The sequence below is a fragment of the Odocoileus virginianus genome, chromosome 13 (genome assembly GCF_023699985.2).
Source record: "Odocoileus virginianus isolate 20LAN1187 ecotype Illinois chromosome 13, Ovbor_1.2, whole genome shotgun sequence".
NCBI lineage: Eukaryota > Metazoa > Chordata > Mammalia > Artiodactyla > Cervidae > Odocoileus > Odocoileus virginianus.
In genome coordinates, this window is record NC_069686.1 from 9,767,159 (window position 1) to 9,783,019 (window position 15,861).

Here is a 15,861-nt window from a genome sequence, read left to right on the forward strand (position 1 = left end):
AAATACAAGATATATGTTATGTTATCCAAATTAGTGAAGTTTTTCCTTAACAGTATTTCACTTTTCCTTTTTCAGTTTTAATACAGAGGTTTAAAATACGTAAGGCTTATTATAGGACACAGTATCCAATTTTGAATTTTGCATAAGCAGTAGTATAGACATCTTCAAGTCAAGCACACTAATGTTCTTCTAGAAAGTGTCCTTGGACACTTAATAATAAAACAGACTGAGTTTATTTCTAAATGTTCGCATAATTAAAGTTTAACAACCGGACATGAATTGTTTTCAGAATTTCGTTTCTGTATTCTGGAGTACACGTGGTGGGAAACTTTTAGTCATAAAGCATCTCTCTCTGCCTCACAAGTGTAAATGCCTTTGACGCTGCGGGATGAGTCTGTCACTGAGGGAGTGGGCTCCGGCTGCCCCTGCTTAGCTGTGGTGAAGATGCTGAGCTGCCAGCACACAGCGAAACCAGGGAGCCTGAAGGAGGACCTCCACTCCTTTCCAGCTTGGCAATACGTTATCTGAAGTGCTGCAAAACCACGTGAGTTTGGGTCTGTGAAATGAAGACAGTAGAATTATCGTCAGCCGGCAAAAGGTGAATTATCAGAGTTCAGAAAGACAAAGCAGCTCTCTGGGTTCAGAAGCTTTTCCAGCTGTCACATGTTGGTGACGGGGAGAGACAGAGGTTCTTTGTTTGCTGAGGATCTGAGACTGCTGAGTTAGAGACGCAGGTGAGGAAACACATGTGGATGGGAAGAGGCTGCATAGATGAGAGTACCGTGTGATGAAGACAATATTGTACTAAATTCTTAGTAAACTTGGGGGGATAGGTTTGCAATCATAATTCACCTTTCATTTTCATCAACTATAGTCCAAAACCAGAACAGTAGCAGACAAAATATCAGGGAATTGGAAAGGTTTTATTTCCTCCAGCCCACATGTCTAATTTTATAGGTAATCTGTGATCTCTACTTATACGACAAATGTGTAGCTGATCAATTTGTCATATTCTCCCTGAGACATTCTATTCCTCCTCCTTCTGTGTTGTTTCTATCTATTCATGGAACTAGCATCACTTCAGTTCTGAAGCTTGGAATCATTTTAGTCGCCCCCTCTTTCCACTGCTGGTTACTTGGCAATTGACTCCACTTCCGGAATTTATCTCTGATTTGTTTCTTTCTCTTTGTTTTCAACACTGCAATCACAATTCAAGCCTTCCTTCTTACCATGTTAAAATATTCACTAGCTGGATTCCCTATCCCCAGTATTCCCTCTATGGTCAGATTTATGATTTATTTTCCTAGAGATTAATTCTGGTCCTATGTCTATGATGTAAAATCTTTGCTTACCCCAAACTACCTATTGAATAAAGCCCAAGTCTACTTGAGTAGACCATACCGATTTCTCATTCAATGGCTGTGTTTACTCTATCCACCTTCCTGCTCTCTGCTCCGAGGTTGTGTGTGTGTGTGTTTGTTTTGCTTGCCTCTGTACCCATTTATGAGGTTTCCTCTGTCTGGAACGCCCATTTACTTTCTGTTTATCCTTTAGGGCCTAGATAAAATTTTTCATCTACACAGAATTGCCTTGGGTCACACAACTGTGAATAATTTTTTGCCACCTGGATGTTCACAGAATGAGACTGAAAGGCATCCACCTAAGAACATTATGAGTAGATAATGAAACTGTAGAATCGTTGGACAATCTATGTATCCTTGCAGTTTAGAACACTGTGTTAGAAAAAATGATAAATGGCCAGTACAACTCCTAAACCTAAGATAGTTTCCAAGGAAAACTCTGGTAAATAAAAATTGGTGAGTCTTCTCCCCACATCTGAAATTCTGGTTGAATCCATAATAGAAAGCAGCACAACTGAATACTTAAGCACTCACATACATATATGAAAAGTGGAAACATATTTTTAAAGGAAGAAAAAATTGAAAAACCCACTGGATTTCTTTGAAAAGACAGATAAGCCTAAAAGTGATGTGGGACACAATGGATATGATTGTTAGACTTCTGTGGTAAAGGGATGTCTGTTTCCCCTCACTCTATCACCCATCACCCGCATGCTATAACAATCACACAGTGTTTTCACAATTCTCTCAATAAGCCATGCCCTTTCATATTTCCATGCTTATTCATCCTCCTCTTGGTGCTTTGAGATACATTAAATGTTACCTCTTTTTTGAAGCCTCCCCACACAGCAGAGAGATAAATTCACCTTTGCTTTCAATTTCCTGGTATTTTGGTCCTATCTCAATTATGATACTCTTCATAATAGTGCCCTGATAATTTTTTTACAATATACCTCTACGTATGAATGAGTCCCTGGATTATAGGTACGAAGCTTTTTAAATCACTAGAATCCCCTAAGGGCCTAACATGTAAAAAGAGTTCATTAAATATCAGAGAGATGAAAGAAAAAATGAATCTAGATATGGTAGGGATTACCAACCTCAAGTGTCAAAAGAAAATGAGGCTCAGAATTTGAATTACTTGCTCCTAATCAGCCAACTGATGGTGACAAAGCTAAGATTCAAATGCAAGTTTTCTTACTACGGGTCAATGCTTTTTTCCTAAATTGACTCAGGAACTTGTTTGCCAAATATTAAATATTCAAATCAGATGACACTCTTGGAGCTTTAAACTAGTGAGGTTTTTAAAAATCAAGAGGCACCCTTCTTTACCTAGACTGTAATAATATAAATAGCTGCATAAAAGCAATTACATTTATGTATATGGCACATCCACAAAAGATCATTAAGGTAAAGCAAGATATACTGAAACAATTCTTAACTTTGAGAAAGCCATGCTCTTCTTCACAAATTTGCTTTCACGTGACTGTCGAAAATAGGTAACTGGACCTGATAAATCAGGGTATGAATGAATATTTGATTCAAACAGTTTTCAGCATGAGAAAAGAATATGGATTGCCTCTCAATATTTATAGTACTAAGAGGATATGAATTGATTAATGCAGCCTGCTAACTATCCCAAATTATTTCAGTCAAGCAAAAGAACTGTGTGACGAGGTTTCAAAACAAATCGATTATTTCAGGTTACTTGAGATTGTTTTAAGCGTTTGTAAGCAGAGCAACAGTGGTCAGATCTCATGTCCATACTGTAAGCTGATTAGCCATGTATCCCATTTCACGATTGATTCCAGCTGTGTCTAAGGCTTGGCCCCTGAGCATTTCCAAGAAACATTTCCAACTATCAACACTATCCCTCTCAACAGCAGGACTACTGACAAAGATAAGAAAAGCTGGTTATTCTGCTTATACTAGTATTGAGAGAGAGAAAATATCCTAAGTTTGACAAAAATAGAAGAGAACATATCTAAAGGGATCATTCTGCCCCATTTGTAAAGACAAAATTTCCTTTGTTATTTTTTTTCCTACAAAAACATATGATACTGGCTACTGTGGGAATGAGTTCAGGCTATGTGGGTCATGGGCATGATGCATTGTAGTCACATGTGGGTTCCTGTCTTCTGCCCTCTCTAAGCACTCTTTCTGAAAGAAATTTTCAAGAAACGTTATGCAATTTGCTGTCAATTTATGCGCAACTACTGAAGTGTGATGTCATTTTGGTCAAAATTAGATTGCATAAATTCAGAAACCCTAACCTGAGATCATTCAATTTTCCAAATTACTAGATTTACATATTAATAACTCCTAGGGTATTTTTCTTTTCACTAGCTCTAATTGTAACCAGAATTTATGGCTTGGACTCTTTTAGAATCCAGTTGCAATGGCCAAGAGCTTAAAGCCTGGAACCTTGCCACATTATCACAGAGACCCTCGGTAGACACAAATCGAAAGGCTAGGGCTTTGCATTTCATTGTGTTTCCCCCCTTGGGATGGTTCTCACCACACTATTTAAAATATACTCACACACTCTCACCAAACCCTACTGCCAAGTGACAGCAGCTAGAGAGTCTTTATGGCCCATTGATTCAAAACGTGTTCACTTCCCAACACATTCATTTCATCAGGATGGAAACACAAAATTCAAGAAATCAGAATTTTTTCCCTTGAAATCGTTTTTCTAATTTCCATAATATCAATGGATTAGAAAAGAAATAAAAAGGTGAAATCTGATTTGTGTCTGTATGTGTGTTCTGAGCTAAGAGTTTTGGGTGTCCACCTCCTTTGAGGTAACAGGATCTCCTACAGAGGGAAGGATTTAATAAAGATTTTGACCCACTCAAAATGTGCTTATTCCCTTGGTGACTGGGAAAAGCCAGCATTGTTTGGTAGCATGTTTTCCAACTCACTAAAGAGGGTTTATATTTACATGCAAATACTTAATGGTCAATTAAAGAGCCATTCCAAAGACTATGGCAGGTTGGGTATAAATTCAAAACTCTTCTGCCCTTATTTAACATCAAAATGAATGGCAGTAAGTCCGTCAACTGGGCTTCCCTGGTGGTTCAGATGGTAAAGCATCTGCCTGCAAATGTGGGAGACCTGGTTTGACCCTTGGGTGGGGCAGATCCCCTGGAGAAGGAAATGGCAACTCATTCCAGTATTCTTGCCTGGAAAATTCCATGGATGGAGGAGCCTGGTAGGCTACAGTCCATGGGATTGCAAAGAGTCAGACATGACTGAGCAGCTTCCCAGGTTCAAGTTCCTCACTGAGGACTTCTCACTGAAGGCTTCTGCAATGCATAGGTTATTTGGACACTGATTAACCTGAAACCAAGGAAGAAAGCCTCCAGCCAGAATTCAACAGAACTGAGGAGCAGGCCAGAGATGGAGAGAAGCAAAGCAGAAATTGAATTTCTCAAGAAGAGAGCTCTGCATTCCCAGGTTTACTCAGTATTTTGTTTTTACAACCTCCTTTGTGGCATCCTTATTTATCTACCTCGTATATGAACAATGAACATAGGTCAGGAAAACCAGCTGCACTGAAACACTTCAGTCAACTGTAAAACAGAGGCGGTGTGGACATGGAGAGCTTTATTGCAGCCCCAACAGCCAAGAGGGAAATAGCCTGTGTCCACCAATGAGTGAATGGACAAAGAAGATGTGAAAAAAATACATAAGTGTATATACACATACACGCACAATATACATAATGGAATGGATTTGGGGGATGAATCAGTGGTTAATTAGGATTTAGCCTAATTGGGTCAAATTCCAAATCAATCCCAAATTTAACTAATTGAGTTCCAAATTTGAACCCCTCCTCTATTTGACAATAACACTAATAGCAATAATTAGAACAACCCTTCATTGAGTACTTACTATGTGACAAGGACTTTACTTTACTTACATTCTTTCATTCAATTCTTACAACCACCTTATGAAGTAGATACGTATGACTATTTTATAGATATGGTAACAAACCCCCCAAGTCTATGTAAAATAACCAAGAAGCCTGGTCAGACTGACCAGACTCCGTGTCCTTGAGCATTCCTCTCTCCTGCCTCCCACCTGGACACCAGAAATCTTCTTCCCTCACTGCCGGCAGCTGCTCAAGCACATCTGTCCACTCAGAACCTTAGATGGGCTTCACTAACCCACTTCCTCCCGACACCAGCACCATGGCTCTGACGAGGCAGAGCGTGTGTTACTAGCATTCTAGGTCTCCACGTCTAAGACAACCTGAGCTGGGTACAGCGTGGGCTCTCAGGACAAGTTACAAAGCTCAAATGCTACGCCTGTCACATACCAAGTATGTGACTATGGGCAGATTCCCCTCTGCTCCTTGGTTTACTTCATTCAGAAACAGGGTTATAAGGATATCACCCTCACAGGTTGGGTTTAAGGATTAAATGAAGTAACACACGTGAAATATTTAAAGTTTATCTGACAAATAGCATGTATTCCATAAACATTAATTATTATTTTCCACCAAACACCAGACTCAGTCCCATGGTGCTGCAAAAAGTGGCAAGTAACACAGGGAACCCTGATTCCTTTACTGGAGGTGCTGTGAGAGTCAATTCCTCGGCAGATTGATAAGAAGTCCAGGGGTCCCCAAGGAGAGAGAGGTCTGGAATTCTCAAGGAGGAGGAAAGGACAAACTTATTTTCCTTCTACATTCTTTAGGATTATATAACAATAATGTATCCTGCTTGAGGACATTCTCTGGAAAAAAAACCTTTGGCTAATCCTGTTATCTTAAGGTGTATATTATGGGAGTAGGTCTAGCAAGGTCTTTACAACCTCCAGACGTTCTTTTGATTCACTGTATTAACTAATTAAAAGGTATATAACACTAAGAGTAGAGAGGGGGTACTCTTTCTGCCCCCTTCTGATGTCTATGTCAGAAGTTTTCTTTATCCCTTTTATACTTCAATAAAACTTTATTACACAAAAGCTCAGAGCAATCAAGCCTCGTCTGTGGCCCTGGATTAAATTCTTCTCCTCTGGAGGCCAAGAATCCCGGCATCTTTCATGGTTCAGCAGCAACCTTTCAGCACATGGCGCTCCTGTTTGTATCCCGCCTTTCTCTGCTTTTGACTTCCTGTTCCTTTTTTCTATGAAAGTACAGTCCCACATCAAACAAATGACTTTTCAAGAGACCCACAGAAAGCTAAAGCCTAGCCATCTGAAAACATGAACTTTTTTCAGTCCAATAGCCAGGAGATCATAAACCATTTGCAAAATACAAAATGAAGTTCAGCTGTAATTATAAAAGAGGAAGAGCATAATTATGTTTTTAAAAGTCCACAAATGCATTCTCTATATCTCCGGAAATATTGTCTATTAACCCATCTGTATGGAATCTAGAAAAATGGTACTGATGGACCTACTTGCACAACAGGAATACAGATGCAGTCCCAGCTTCTAAGCTCTGGTACCACTACCTCCTCTTAAGTCCTTCCATCCCTCGGGGTCTGGTGGCTTCCTGCTGTGGGTACTCTCTGGGTTTGCTCACCATTTCCTGTTGGTCTCCTGGGCCCTTATATCACCTGTGTAAACAGTGTCCAGTATCAAATTCCCTGTCTGAAATAATCACACTGGCTCCTGTGGCCTCTGACTCTGAAAACCCTGTGTAAACCTTCAATTTCAATGTGATTGGTCAGGATTTCTCTTGCCACAAGCGTGAAGTGACACTTTGCTTCCTAAAATGTCCTCCCTTTCACTTTTTTTAAAAAAGTATTTTATTTATTTATTTTTAAATTGGAGAATAATTGCTTTACAATGTTGTGTTGGTTTCTGTCATGTAACAATGCGAATCAATTATAATAGTGGCTCAGACAGTAAAGAATCTGCCTGCAGTGAGTGAGACGGGTTCAATCTCTGGGTTGGGAAGATCCTCTGGAGGAGGCATGGCAACTCACTCCAGTATTCTTGCCTGGAGAATCCCTGCGGACAGAGGAGAGTGGCAGGCACAGTCCATGGGGTTACACAACTGAGCAACTACACACACATTCCGTCCCTCCTAATATTCCCTGCCCCCTCCCATCCCACTTCTCGAGGTCATCACAGAGCACCGGGCTGGGCTTCCTGTGTTATGCACCAGCTTCCTAACTAGTTATCTATTTCACACAAGACAGTGTACATATATCAATGATACTTTCTCGGTTTCTCCTAGCCTCTCTTTCACCCACTGGGTTTACAAGTCCGTTCTCTATGTCTGCATCTCCATTTCTTCCCAGTAAATAGGTTCATCAGTACTATCTTTATAGCCTCTATATATATGAATAATATACAATATTTGTTTTTCTCTTTCTGACTTACTTCATTCTGTATATCAGGCAACCTAGATGTCCACTAACAGAGGAATGGATAAAGATACCAATGGAATATTACTCAGCCATAAAAAAGAATGGATTTGAGTCAGTGGTAATGAGGTGGAACCTTTCATTCTACATCTACATCCTAACTCAATGCTTTCTTTCAGGGTCCCAACGACTCCAGAGTGTCATCACATGAAGACTCATCATTCCCCTTCCTTTTCTAGCCTGTGCCTTCTCAGAATGACATACTGGTAAGTGATCAGAAAGTTAATCCACTATCTTAATATCTGACATCTTGATGTGGAACTCTTTCCAGGGTTATCTGCTTAAAATCACCACTTTCGACTAAAGACAGAACCCTTCCAGTTAGCCTATTATTTTCAGTAGCATTTTCACTATCTTAATTTCCCTTACTCAAAATGTCATGGTACAGCTCATGTCCACCCTCATAAACAATTAGTTGCTGCCTCTAGTTAATCTTCATAATAATCCCTGGGTTTCTATGTCTCCTTCAGACACACATCACCTTTACCTGAATGATTCTGGAGTTTTACCTGGACTTGGTTGTCTGCGTCTAAGTGCTGCCAGCTCTCATCAGTCCCATGTAAAGTTTAATCCACTGTTTTACCATCTTCCGTTAGTTCTTTTTAAAACTTTTTATTTTGTATTGGGGTATAGCTAATTAACAATGTTGTGACAGTTTCTGGTGAACAGCGAAGGGACACAGTCATACATATACATGTTTCCCTTATCCCCAAATTCCCCTCCCATCCAAGCTGTCACATAACATTGAGCAGAGTTCCATGTGCTATATAGTAGGTCTTTGTTGGTTATCCATTTTAAACATATGTCCATTCCAAACTCCCTATCTCTTGCCCCTTTCCATCCCCCCAGCAACAATTTACCATTAGTTCTTTATCACAAGCTTCCATTGGTCTCCTTATATTACTTGTAAGACAAGTCAAATTTAGCCTGGCATTCATGATCCCCAAGATCAAACTACATACTCCCCATAAGTAGTTCTTACACTTCCCAATATGTAAAACCTCATCTGTCATTTTGAATATCTCAAGTTTATGATTTGTTTTTCTGCAAGATGGTCCCCAAGGAGACATGGCAGTGAAAAATATACTCAACTTTTGAGTGCTCACACTCCACTCACAGAGTGTTTACAAGTTCTAAAAACAGTTGCAGTGTTCTGTAGCTACCAGCAGATTTAGAATCTAACCATGCCCTTTCTTGAATCTTCTGGGTTCCTGAGAGAACAAGCCAGGAATGATGAAGGAGGAGGTATGCTTACTAGGGAATGGATTTGGATTAAAAGAATCCATGGTACACATAACAGTCCTTTCTAAGTACCCTCTCAATTATTCACTTTCTTTATATTCCCTGACTTCTAAATATTAATTGAGCTCTGAGAGGCTCTTTACACAGGAGATAGCCTATAAAAAATTACATCCCTTGGGAAAAGTCACTCTAGTCTATAAAAACCCCATGAGCTCCTCCAAGAACAAGAGGACACTGGAGATGAGATGAGGCTCATCTGATGGGTTGGAGTTCCTGATTGCTCTGAACACCATCTGGCCAGTTAACTATTCTGACATTGAGAAGCATTAAAATATTGGACTTTGGTGTTACTGATACCCATAAGAACTTCCCAAAGAAAAAGCAAGCCAGCTGTTGATATTTATGAGACCTCTATAAAATGATCAAGAAGAAAATATGTACTTGAACAGTTTAATATTATCCATAAATATCCTGCTAATTTATCTCAACTCATGAGAACCTTCAAAACAGTTTCTAAACCTTTTGCTGAACATCTGTGTTAGATGTGGGTGGTTATGATAATAGCAGATAAATGCAGCTTTTGCTAATTTACTGCCATGAGTTAAAATTTATAACACAATTTTCTCATTAAAAATAACTGAGGGTGTTAAAACCACAGAACATAACCTTATATGCAGAATGTTATATTTTCTTTTTTTGTGAAATTCAATATTCTGAGGATTAGTGTGAAAATATTCTAGATGAAAAAAGTCATAGAAGTTCTTATAGATGCTTGAAACCTGAAATCATTTTCCTGCAATCAATGGCACCTAAAGGTGGCACAACCAAATCTGGTTCTCTTTAGGTGAAATTACTCTTTGGTGTTCATTTTTTCCCCCTTCCAGTTTGAGTTAGTAACTGTTCCTTCATCTCCCAGTACTAAGCCAGGAGTCTAGAGCAGTAAAGTGATATAAATAGCAAACATCTGGATTCTCTCCTTTGCTTATGAACTTGAGGCAGAATGGTTATAAACTTTTATGGTCCTTACAATGAGTTTACAACACACCATTCATATCATCTGCCCCTCCACTGTCTCTCTGAATTCACTCAACTCTGTATATGCCTTTTGGAGATCAAGCAGGATGAGGATGGTAAAGTAACAAGTGTGATGACCTGGATTCTTCATGGTATAGAAATTCACTAGAGGAACCTCCACAAAATCCAAGACACCAGGGTCCTTCCAGGAACCACAATATTCAATCTTCATTGTCAAGTTACAACCAAAGATAGTTCTTGAAAGAAAAGATTAAGTTCAAAAGGAATCTACTGATCTACCCATCCATTCATCCATTCTCACAGGAGTAGAATCTACTGATTAATGGTCATTTTTATAAATTTAGGCCTGAGAGAACAATGAATATTGACCAAAACAGAATTCTACAATTTAGAGAGCATAAAAACAAGTTAATATAATTAAAACATAAGAAATGAGGGAGAAGAAATAAGACAAAAATCCCTAGTATTTAAAGTTTACACAAAGAAACTTTGATATAATTAAAACATTGAAAAATAAAGGAGAAACAAGGATAAAATTGATATTCAACTTCTACACTGCATTTGTTCAGTCATTGAAATGGCTAAAAAAATGTAAGATTAAAGTCTTGGAATTTGAAAATTATAATAAAAGAAACTTGCATAAAATGTACATTACTCATCTAGATAATATTAAGCAAAACAACTCTTTTTCAAAACTACCAATTATTTAAGCTGTGTTTTCCTGGCTCTTGTTATTTAGTTAAGCCTTGACACTTCATTCTACTTTGCAATTTTTAATTGTACTTTAGTTTTAATAGGATGAGGAGGAGGGTGAAGATAGAGGCAATTATTGCCATGCCCTAAATTAATGAGTGTTAACAAGCTCTGTGGAAGAAATAGATTGCATATTAGGGGTTTTTTTTTTTAAAGGTTATTGATTATCATCTTAAATTTTAATGCATGACAAAGATAATGACAATCAATTTGGAGAGGATAAAAACTATTCTAGGAATCATTTGAGTGAAATTCATGAAAAGGTCCAAGAAGATGCTTAAAAATAAGAACAATGAGGCAAATAACCTAAAAAGATATTAAAATATTGCAGAGCTAGCCTTTAAAATATATATTGAGCTAGTAAAGGAAAAGGCAGGTATCAACGGAGCAGAGTAGAAGGTACGGAAACAAACAAGCAGGAATCACCCACCACTTAGGTTCAAGCAAAATCCACTTTCTACAAATACAACAAGTGAAAAGAAACAAAAACACTTTCTTCTTCTGATGAGAACTCATTATTTATTGTCTTACCTTTTATAAATCATATAGCAATGTCAACTAATGTTGTACATTATATCCCTAATCTTTGTAACTAGAAGTGTGTACCTTTTAATGACCTTCCTTGAACGCCTCTCCCACTGTAGTCTGTATCTGGTAACCACAAGTCTGATCTCTTTTTCTATGAGTTTGGTGGGTTCTGTTTATTTGCTTTTCTTTAAGAATTCACATATATGTGATATCATACACTATTTTTCTTTCTCTGAGTTATTTCATTTAGCATAATGCCTTAAAGCTTCATCCATGATGTGGAAAACAGTAACATTTCCTGTCTTTTATGGCTGAATAATATTCTAATGTGTTTGTACACCACTTCTTTATCCATTCATCCACTGATGGACACTCAGGTTGTTTCCAGATCTTGGCTATTGTAAATAGTGCTATGATGGACATAAGGGTACAGATACATTTTCAAGTTAGTGTTTTTGTTACTTTTGGATTTGACTACATGAAAATGTTGAGTTTTAAGCCAACTTTCCCACTCTCCTCTTTTACCTTCATCAAGAGGTCTTTAGTTCCTTTTCACTTTCTGTCATAAGGCTGGTGTCATCTGAATATCTGAAGTTATTGATATTTCTCCCGGCAATCTTGATTTCAGCTTGTGCCTCATCCAGCCTGGCATTTCGCATGATGTACTATGCATATAAGTTAAATAAGCAGGGTGACAATATATAGCTTTGATGTACTCCTTTCCCAATTTGGAACCAGTCTTGTTCCATGCTCCATGTCCCATTCTAACTATTGCTTCTTGACCTGCATATAGATTTCTCAGGAGGAAGGTCAGATGGTCTGGTATTCCCATCTCTTTAAGAATTTTCCACAGTTATTTTTTTGATCCACACAGCCAAAGGCTTTGGCATAGTCAATAAAGCAGAAGTAGATATTTTTCTGGAATTCTCTTGTTTTTTCTATGATCCAATGGATGTTAGCAATTTGATCTCTGGTTCCTTGGCTTTGTCTAAATCCAGCTTGAACATCTGAAAGTTCTCAGTTCACATACTGTTGAAACCTTAATTGGAGAATTTTGAGCATTACTTTGCTAGCGTGTGAGATGGGTGCAATTGTATGGTAGTTTGAACATTCTTTGGTATTGCCTTTCTTTGGGATTGGAATGAAACCTTACCTTTTCCAGTCCTGTGGCCACCACTAACTATTGCAAATTTGCTGGCATATTGACTGCAGCACTTTCACAGTATCAACTTTTATGATTTGAAATAGCTCACCTGGAATTCCATCACCTCCACTGGTCTTGTTCATAGTAATGCTTCCTAAGGCCCACTTGACTTCACATTCCAGGATGACTGTCTCTAGGTGACTGATCACACCATTGTGGTTACCTGAGTCATTAAGGTTTTTTTTGTATAGTTCTTATGTGTATTCCTGCCATCTCTTCTTAATATCTTCTGCTTCTGTTAGGTCCATACCATTTCTGTCCTTTATGGTGCCCATCTTTGCATGAAATGTTCCCTTGGTATCTCTCATTTTCTTGAAGAGATCTCTAGTCTTTCCCATTCTGTTGTTTTCCTCTATTTCTTTGCATTGATCATTTAGGAAGGCTTTCTTATAGCTCCTTACTATTCTTTGGAACTCTGCATTCAGATGGGTATATCTTTCCTTTTCTCCTTTGCTTTTCTCTTCTCTTTTCTCAGCTATTTGTAAGGCCTCCTCAGACAACTATTTTGACTTTTTGCATTTCTCTTTCTTAGAGATGGTTTTGATCACTGGCTCCTGTACAATACTGAAAGAAAGTGAAGTTTCTCAGTCATGTCCGACTCTTTGGGACCCCATGGACTGTACCCTACAGGTTCCTCCATCCATGGGATTTTCTAGGCAGCAGTACTGGAGTGGGTTGCCATTTCCTTCTCCAGGAGATCTTCCCGATCCAGGGATTGAACCTGGGTCTCCCACATTGCAGGCAGATGCTTTACCCTCTGAGCCACCAGGGAAGTCCTGTACAATATTACAAGCCTCCTTCCATAGGTCTTCAGGCACTCTGTCTGTCATATCTAATTCCTTGAATCTATTTGCCACTTCTACCCTATATTCCTAAGGGATTTGATTTAAGTCATACCTGAATGGTCTGGTGGTTTTCACTCCTTTTTTAATTTAAGTCTGAATTTGGCAGTAAGGAGTTCATGATCTGAGCCACAGTCAGCTCCTGGTCTTGTTTTGGCTGACTGTATAGAGCTTCTCCATCTTTGGCTGCAAAGATTATAATCAATCTGATTTTGGTACTGACCATCTGGTGATGTCCATGTGTAGACTTTTCTCTTGTGTTGTTGGAAGAGGGTGTTTGCTATGACCAGTGTGTTCTCTTGGCAAAACACTATTACCCTTTGCCCTGATTCATTTTCAACATTTAAAAAACTAAGATCATGGCATCCAGTCCCATCACTTCAAGACAAATAAATGGGCAAACAATGGAAACAGTGACAGACTTGATTTTCCTGGTTCCAAAATCACTGCAGATGGTGACTGCAGCCATGAAATAAAAGATGCTTGCCCCTTGGAAGAAAAGCTCTGACAAACCTAGTCAGCATATTAGAAAGCAGAGACATTACTTTGCTGACAAAAGTCTGTCCAGTTAAAGCCATGGTTTTTCCATGGCTTAGTAATCATGTATGGATGTGAGAGAGAGACCATAAATAAAGCTGAGCACTAAAGAATTGATGCTTTTGAGCTGTGGTGTTGGTGAAGACACTAGAGAGTCCCTTGGATTACAAGGAGATCAAATCAGTCAATCCTAAAGGAAATCAGTCCTGAATATTCATTGGAAGGACTGATGTTGAAGCTGAAGCTCCAATACTTTGGCCACTTGATGTGAAGAACTGACTCCTTAGAAAAGCCCCTGATGCTGGGAAAGATTGAAAGCAGGAGAAGGGGACAACACAGGATGAGATGGTTGGATGGCATCACTGTCTCAATGGACATGAGTTTTGAGCAAGCTCCAGGAAGTGCTGATGGACAGGGAAGCCTGTCGTGCTGCAGTCCATGGGGTTGCAAAGAGTCAGGCATGACTGAGCAACTGAACTGATTGACTGACTGACATGAAAATATATCACTTTTCTACTACAAGGACCATAACAATTTTTTTAAAAAGGAAAAATTGGGGCATAAGCTTTTGTAACGTATATGGGACAGATCTCAATTCTGTCTGAATCTGTATGTCCATATATATTTATGAAACAAGTAACATCTAGGGAATATCAAAACCATGCACTTTGCCCTGCGTCATCTCTGATTTGTAGTTGCCCTGGGGTCCCTGTTCTGAGTGCCAAGACTAGCGGATTCAGCCTAGGGCTTCTTTCCCATGCTTGAAACTCACTGTCCACAGGAACAGAATGCTTATGAGGAGTTCCAGCTAGACAGGACGAGGAAGAAGAAAACACACCAATTCTACTCTAGTAGAGAAAAGCAGAAGACTCAGATAAAAGTATCTGAGCTCTCCCTTCCTGAGCCAAATCCAAGATAGCAGAAGGAATTCAGGAAAATGAAGAGAAAAAAAGCTGTAGGCAGGAGAGACCCATGCCCTACTCCCAATGTGAAGCTTTGAAGAAGAAGGTAAAATGTCCACCTGAAGTCATTAGAAAGAGAAAGGGCCTGAGTTAATAGTATCAGCCTCCTTTGGCTCTCTCTGAGTACGAAATGTTTCTGAGGCTGAAGAGTGGAGAAGCTAACCCAGAGCTAGCTGGAGGCGACAAGGCCTCGCTGAGGCAGACAAGTGCGTCACCAGGCCCTGACTAGACAGAGGGACCAGTCTCGGTAGCAGATGCCACCAGACAGCTAAACAACAAGAGAGAGAATAAGGTACACGGAGACTTAATCAGACGCCTCTGTGCCTTTATCAGAGGACCCCACGCTGCAGGGGACCACCGAATACCAGCTCTCGCCAATACATAAATACGATTAGATATACCATTTGGTGAAAGACGAGGTAAAGGAAAGTACATCTTAAAGTCTGAATATTTACTTAGGAGTGCATTATATCTAAAGAACAGGTCTGACCTACCTGCGATATATTCATTGAGAAGGTTAAGTTCTTCCTTTCCACCACTTCCACCAACACCCTCCCCCAGGATTGGGGCTCATGAAAAAAGATTGCGCTATTACAGAAACTAAATTTCTTTTCTTTCTGGATAACCTAAGTAAATCTATGACTCTCTTACATATATAAAAGTCTCTTTTAAAGCAATAAAAAAAAAAAAACAGCTAAGATCATAATTCACAAAAGAAGAAATTAAAAACTTACCATGATACCATGAATGAATTCTAGGGTAAATTGTGGACTCTGAGTAATAATGATGTGTCAGTGTAGATTTATCAATTGTAACAAATGTAACAAATATACCACTCTAGTCAGAGATGTTGATCGTGAAAGATTTCACATGCGCGGGGTCAGGGGGTACACAGAGGACCTCTTCCTCTCAATTTCACTGTGAACCTAAAATTTCTCTTAAAAAATGAAGTCTATATATTTAAAAAGCCTACCATAAGAAAACATTTACTCTCACTAATAATTAAGAAGA

General features: G+C 39.0%; 1 long non-coding RNA gene across 2 annotated transcripts in view; it reads left to right on the forward strand.

Moving 5' to 3' along the window:
* Window positions 1–339: 339 nt before the first annotated feature.
* LOC139038027 (uncharacterized) overlaps window positions 340–15,861 on the forward strand; it is a 66,735-nt gene continuing 51,213 nt past the window's right edge. The window contains exons 1-2 of one of the 2 annotated variants that reach the window (XR_011490925.1): window positions 340–544; window positions 7,867–7,953. This is a non-coding gene — a long non-coding RNA (uncharacterized lncRNA). The remainder of the gene's footprint in view (window positions 545–7,866; window positions 7,954–15,861) is intronic. The other variant, XR_011490924.1, reaches the window with a different exon arrangement.